Below are 6,368 nucleotides of genomic sequence, written 5' to 3' on the forward strand. Positions count from 1 at the left end.
GCTTGGAAGTTGCAGAGATTTCTCAAAGGTACCAAAAAGAGCAATACTAAACCGCGGTTAATCTGCATTAATGCGCTCGGATCGGCGCTGCCGTTTAACATTTTTAATCATTTAGTAAAGCTTAATTTCCTCTCTCAAACAATGCTCCACTTCCCATGGCCCGCCTCCCCGCGTTGTGATTGTCATGCAAGCATGTAGGAGCTCGCCAATCAGAGGCAGTACCGTAGGACCATAGAGGTATGCGTAGGACGCGCTGCTTGTCAGTCACCGCTAGTGCACACGTCTGTGCTCTCAGTCCTAGCCAGCCTGACTGCCTCCCCACGCAGCTCCGACCTCTGAAGACAATGCTTGAAGTCTAACTACCAGGAGGATTGGTATTATTCAGCTTGAGAAGCTTTGGACCTCAGTTAAATTTTTGGACTTGTTTAAGTTTTACCTTTGATGCCTCCTGAGGCTTGTATGTTTTGAAGCCTGTTCTTTTGATTTAATTAAATTCCACTTTAAGTGGCATTCTACAATTCCTTGGTCTGTGTCTGCATTTGGGTTCACTGTCTGCCTTGACAGTAACTACACAACCCAAACCTCTACCAAAGTGGTCTTACCCTTTAAGCCTGCGCAGGGCAAAATAATTAACACCAGCTGTGAACGCTTGACTTTGATTGCAGTACTTGAGTAAATATAATTAGTTACTTTACACCACTGTTGTTCTATAAATCTAATTATTTTGCTGGAAAAAGTCTGGCACTGTAGTAGTAAAAACGTGGCTTAAAACATGGTAATCATTACCTAACCATCACCCACACACATTATCAGGTATTTAACTTCAAATAGAATTATTCTACTTAAAATGGTTTATTGGGGCTCCTTACAAATTGCATTGTTTGTTTTTAATGTCAATACTTAAAGTAGCTATTCTTCTTAATACATTAAAAAAACAATTGTCACCATTTGACCAATTTGGCCCGACCCCAAAATGAGTTCGACACCCCTGACTTAGATCAACTGATTATGAACCAGGGACCACCACCCTGACTGAGAATCAACCTGGGGACCACATGTGTTGTGTTGGGAGTGGGGGTATGGGCGTGGTGTGGGGGAAAAAGCTTGAAATTAAATAATGACTGCTAAGGGCTTAATTCAATTTGTTAATTTGAGGTGAATTATTACTATTACTTTTATCATTTACTGAGATATGCTAGTGGTCCAGAGCTAAAAAAAAGATTGAGAACCACTGATCTATTCCTTTCCCATGGTTGCCCTTGCCCTTATTCTGTTCTCTTAACCTTCCGTATTAAACTCATGTTAACTTATTTATTGCAACTGTATAAGCAAGCAGAGACATGCGATTGATTATGGGCACATTTCCTAATAATGGTGACTCAACCATGCAATCTGGTACAGAATCTCATTCTAACTCTGATTTCTGTGGGAGTTCTTGACATCCCACTCACTTCCCAGTAACTATAGCATTGATGCGTGAACTGATGCATCATCATACATCATACTGTTTCTCAACTAGTGGACGATAAAATAAAATAAAATACAAATCTTCACTTTCCTACATTACTCAATGCATGGTCAGGGACCACATGCAATACCTTCACGGGCCAACAGGATTTTTGAGGGTTTATTTATATTTGAAAAATAATAATTTGGGAAAATCTCATGGGGCCCCCTGACTGTTTAGGCCCCAGTCGGTCCCCTAACCTTGCCTAGTGCAAAGACCGCCCCTGATAATGTGTACTGATTTGCGTGATGTTTGGACAACATTTGTAGGAATAATATGTTTTTTTTTAAATTGGAAAAAAGTGGCCTCCTGGTGGTGCTATAATAGGGCAAATTTAAAAGGGTGGCATTTGTTCCTCAACGTAATGCGAATGTGCGTTCAAAGTTTCACCACAATCAGACTCTGCGTTCATGATTTGCGCCATTTTGTTCAAAACGGAGCATTCCTGCAAACTTTGGAAGCCAATAGCCAATCAGGATGGAATATGAAAAATCAGAAAGACCCTTTTTGTTTAATGACTATAGGGATACTGTGTACCGATTTGCGTGATGTTTGGACAAAATATGTAGGAGTACTGTCAAAAAAAATGTTTTGCAAAAATCGGCCTCCTGGTGGCGCTATAACAGGCCCATGTAAAATATTTGGGGCAGAGGTTCAGCTCTGGCATCCAGGGAGTGTGTGTGCACAGTTTTGCTGCGATCATGCGGCAAGCCAACGGTGCCGGAGATTAATTAGCTGATCACAGACGGACGGACGGACGGACGGACGGACAGGGTGCAAAACATAGTCTCGGCCATGCCTTTCGGCCTGGTGGAGACAATGATAGGCCTATTTGGGAAGATTTTTTTTTTTTTTAAATAATAATAATAATAATAACTTTTACAGTGTTTAAGGAGAACATGACATGTTGTAGTGCCTACCACTTCCAGCACCAAAAAAAGAAAATCCAAATTTTACTTTCAATGATGGTGGCCTACTTACTGACATGTGACCATAGTAGTGGTGGACACCAACTAAGTAGGCTTATTAACTTGAGGACTAGACTTTTTGACTCCATTACATTTCTAGGAAGGGATTGGGACACAAACTTGAAAACATATATTATGAACCATTTAAGCCATGGTTTAAGCCAAATTGAAACCATTTCAAATCTACAAGCTCACGATACACTGAGCTGCGATGTGTTGTCAGCTTGTAGATCTGCTATTTTCCTAAGATGGATTTTCTGGAATATCTTTTATATATATATTTGAAATGCTCTCAATTTCAGTCCATAAATGCATTGATATCAAAAAGAAAATGTACTTTGTAATACTAGAGTGTTTACTTTGTCCACCACTGGTGAATAGGCTAATGTCCTCATTAGGGCCTGCCCGTGTGCCTGTGGACAGCTGTGGACAGAGTTGTGTAAAGTTCTGTCATGTGCCATCCGTTTTGCTTAGCCATGAGTCCTGCCTAGAAACACCATTTGGCATCTAGAATGCTCAGTGTGCAACCTCTGCAGGTGCTGATAGCGTTTGGCTGCCAAATCATGATCTCTCTCTCTCTCTCTCTCTCTCTCTCTCTCTCTCTCTCTCTCTCTGTGTCTTTCTCCCTCTCTCTCTGGTCACGTAGGGTTTATTTGTCATTGAGCCATATAGATACAGATAAACGATCAGGTTATGTGTAGACACCAATAATACAGTGATTAAGGCAACAACAATCTTAGAGCAATTGACAGTACAGACAACACTGATAGTGCAAACGAGTGATGTGCCTCAGATGCTAGTGGCAAATGAGGTTAGTAATTGTAGGTTGTCCCCAACCCTTGACAAACTTAACCTGAGGGGGAAACTATTGCAGTTTTGCTGAGCAAGCCCTGATGCTGCAGAACCTTTTCTGGGTGGCAGAAGGGTGAACAGTCTGTGGGAGGGGTCTCTGAATATGCTGAAGGCCAAGCTTAGTTGTACAGTAGATTTCCATGATTCAGAGTCTGAATTTCTCGGTTGTTCCCTTGGCAGAATCTTATAGCCAGAGGTGGTGCAGTGTCTTCACCAAGCAGTGATGCTGCTCATAAGGACGCTCTGTATGGTGTCCCTTTAGCACATGTGAGGATGCGGGGTTGCCTTCTTCATGTGTCGCAGGATGTGAAGGCCGTGTTGGGATTTCTTGACCGTGACAGTGGAGTGGCCAACTCAGAACACCAAGAACATCAGCATGTGAACACAAAGAAACTGTTGGTCTGAGTGGTCATTTGTTGGGGTAAACTGCCAAACACAGACAGACTATGACCTGTGCCAATGTCTGACTGGTTGATGCAGCATAGACTAGCTGAGTTCAGCCCAGGGCCCTCACTCTCTGCCCCCTGACAGACAGCAAACATGTGAATGCTGTCCACATGACCTCAGGGGCACATGTGGACAGAGTTGTGTAAAATTGTGTAAAGCTGCCATCCACTTTGCTTAGCCATTATGTTGAGTCCTGCCTAGACACACCATTTGGCATCTAGAATGCCCAGTGTGCAACCAATTCATAAAGGCATAACCTACCATATGTGCTGCCAAATCGTGCACTCTATCTCTTCCCCTTTCTCTCTCTCTCTCCATATTTGTGGTGTCTCGGGTGTATACTGTTGTTCATTGCTGATAGTGTTTTTTTTTTTTTTTTTTTACTCTGAGCTATTGTGTCACTTATGTAGCTGTTTCTTACAGTCTTCCCAATATTTTAAAGGATAAAAATACTGATGGATTGAGAATCTATCAAAGTGCAAGAATCTATACCTTGCACTTTGTTTGCAATTCATGCAGTTTGCATTGTTTATTATCTGATGGCAGAACTCCAACTGGACCTAGACCAGAATCAAACCTGTCCTTGATCGATGTCTACTCTTTGACACATAACTCATGTTGACAAATATCTCTACAGTGTGCACTATATTTTGAAGCCTTGTATCAATCCTTCATTAATTATTTTTGGTTTTCAGGTTCAATACTCCATTTTGATATTAGTGGTATATTGCTCCATTGTTGACAATCAGTTATAAGACCTACAGCTTTCATACATAATAATCTAGTTTGCAAATCTAGTTTAATATGAATTAAATGATTTGTTAATAATCACTCACCTACTTTTATAGTCTGGTTTGTTGATTTATGGTTTTAATGCATCATGTCCTTTGTAACTCCATTTATTTATTTTTTGTTAGCGAATCATCAAAAGATTCCCTTTTTCTGATATATTTGTATCTGCTCATGCCTTTAACAAAGTTTAAGTTACCTAAGTTAACTTCTCTTTTCATGAGACGTAGTGATTAGTCAAGTATTGTGAAACTGTTGGAGTTGCATTGTAATTACCGTACTTGGGACAGGAACTTCCATCTGTGTTTTTCTTCTTTTGATAGGTGCAGATAAGATATGGACAATGGCAGTATAGAGTGAACACGTGCCTTGATTTGAGCAAGACACTGAATCCCTAACTGCTCCCGATGAGCAGGTTGGTACCTTGCATGGTTTCCTCCGCCATCGGTGTGTGAATGTGTGTGTGAATGGGTGAATGTAATTCACATTGTAAAGCACTTTGGATAAAGGTGCTATATACTGTAAATGCACCATTTTGATGTACTTTGGCACTTTCTCAAAATAATGTTCTCATTCTGACCTTGCACATACTGAGTGTAATGGAAGTAGAGTATGCAATTACCAGCTGTCCGTAGCTTTAAGATATGCTCATAACCCAAAACAAGACTTTAGTGTGGAAATGTGGTATTTCTGTTTGTTGTTGAGAAAACATAGGCTGCTGCTTTCAAACTTTAGTGTTATCTGCTTTCTGTTATATTGGCATTGTGCAATTACTGCCTCCCCTGTACTTTTGTTTATAATTTGACAACACAAATAATCTGGAAAAAATAATTTTGAATGAAGATCGATATATCTGTCAACCACATAATCACAACGTCCTGTTCACTGCATTCCAAACTACTTATCAATAGATGTCTTATCAATCTATCATATAAGATAATTATATTAGTTGCCATTTCACATCACATGTCATTCTATTTCACTGAATGTACTAATCAGGTTTGAATGCGACTACAGCTCATCAGCCTCAAATGGTTATTGTTATTGTCAGTGGTGGAAAAAGTACTCAAATGTTTTACTTAAGTAAAAGTATCAACACTGCAACGTAGAAGTACTCTGTTACAAGTAAAAGTCCGGAATTCAAAATGTAATTGAGTAAAAGTACAAAAGTATTGGTATAAAAATGTACTTAAAGTACCAAAAGTAAAAGTACTTTCAGATCTAAGCTTGCAGATCTAAGCTCACAGTGTAGATTGGCTATTTTCAAATAGCCTAGGTATAAAATAGGGCTAAAGTAGTTCATGTATGTTTTATAATGTAATAATTTATATCTGCAAAGTAACTAGTAACTAAAGTTTTCAAATGATTGTAGTGGAGTAAAAGCACAATATTTGCCTCTGAGATGTAGTGGAGTAGAAGTAAAAGTATTGAAAATTAGAAATGCTCCAGTAAAGTAAAAGTACCTCAAAATTGTACTTAAGTACAGTACTTGAGTAAATGTACTTAGTTACTTTACACCACTGGTTATTGTTCAGTGTTATTACTCTGAACCCTCAGCATCACTATCACACAGAAGCAACCTCATTGCAGTGAACAAGTAAGCTAAGGCCAACGGCCCCATACCACCAACTCTGTCCTAGTGACTCTCAATAGGCTTGAATGCATCGCTTTCACGTGGTTGTTCTTGATTTAAATTCTCATTGAGCTGATAGGTGGTGCAATGGTTGGACCCCCCCCCCCCCCCCAGTGAGGCCTGGCTTAGTTGAAAGGGTCAGGGCATGTGTCCATCCAAAAAGACTGTCTGC

The sequence above is a fragment of the Gymnoscopelus microlampas genome (assembly GCF_963454915.1).
Source record: "Gymnoscopelus microlampas genome assembly, chromosome: 12".
Taxonomy (NCBI): Eukaryota; Metazoa; Chordata; class Actinopteri; order Myctophiformes; family Myctophidae; genus Gymnoscopelus; species Gymnoscopelus microlampas.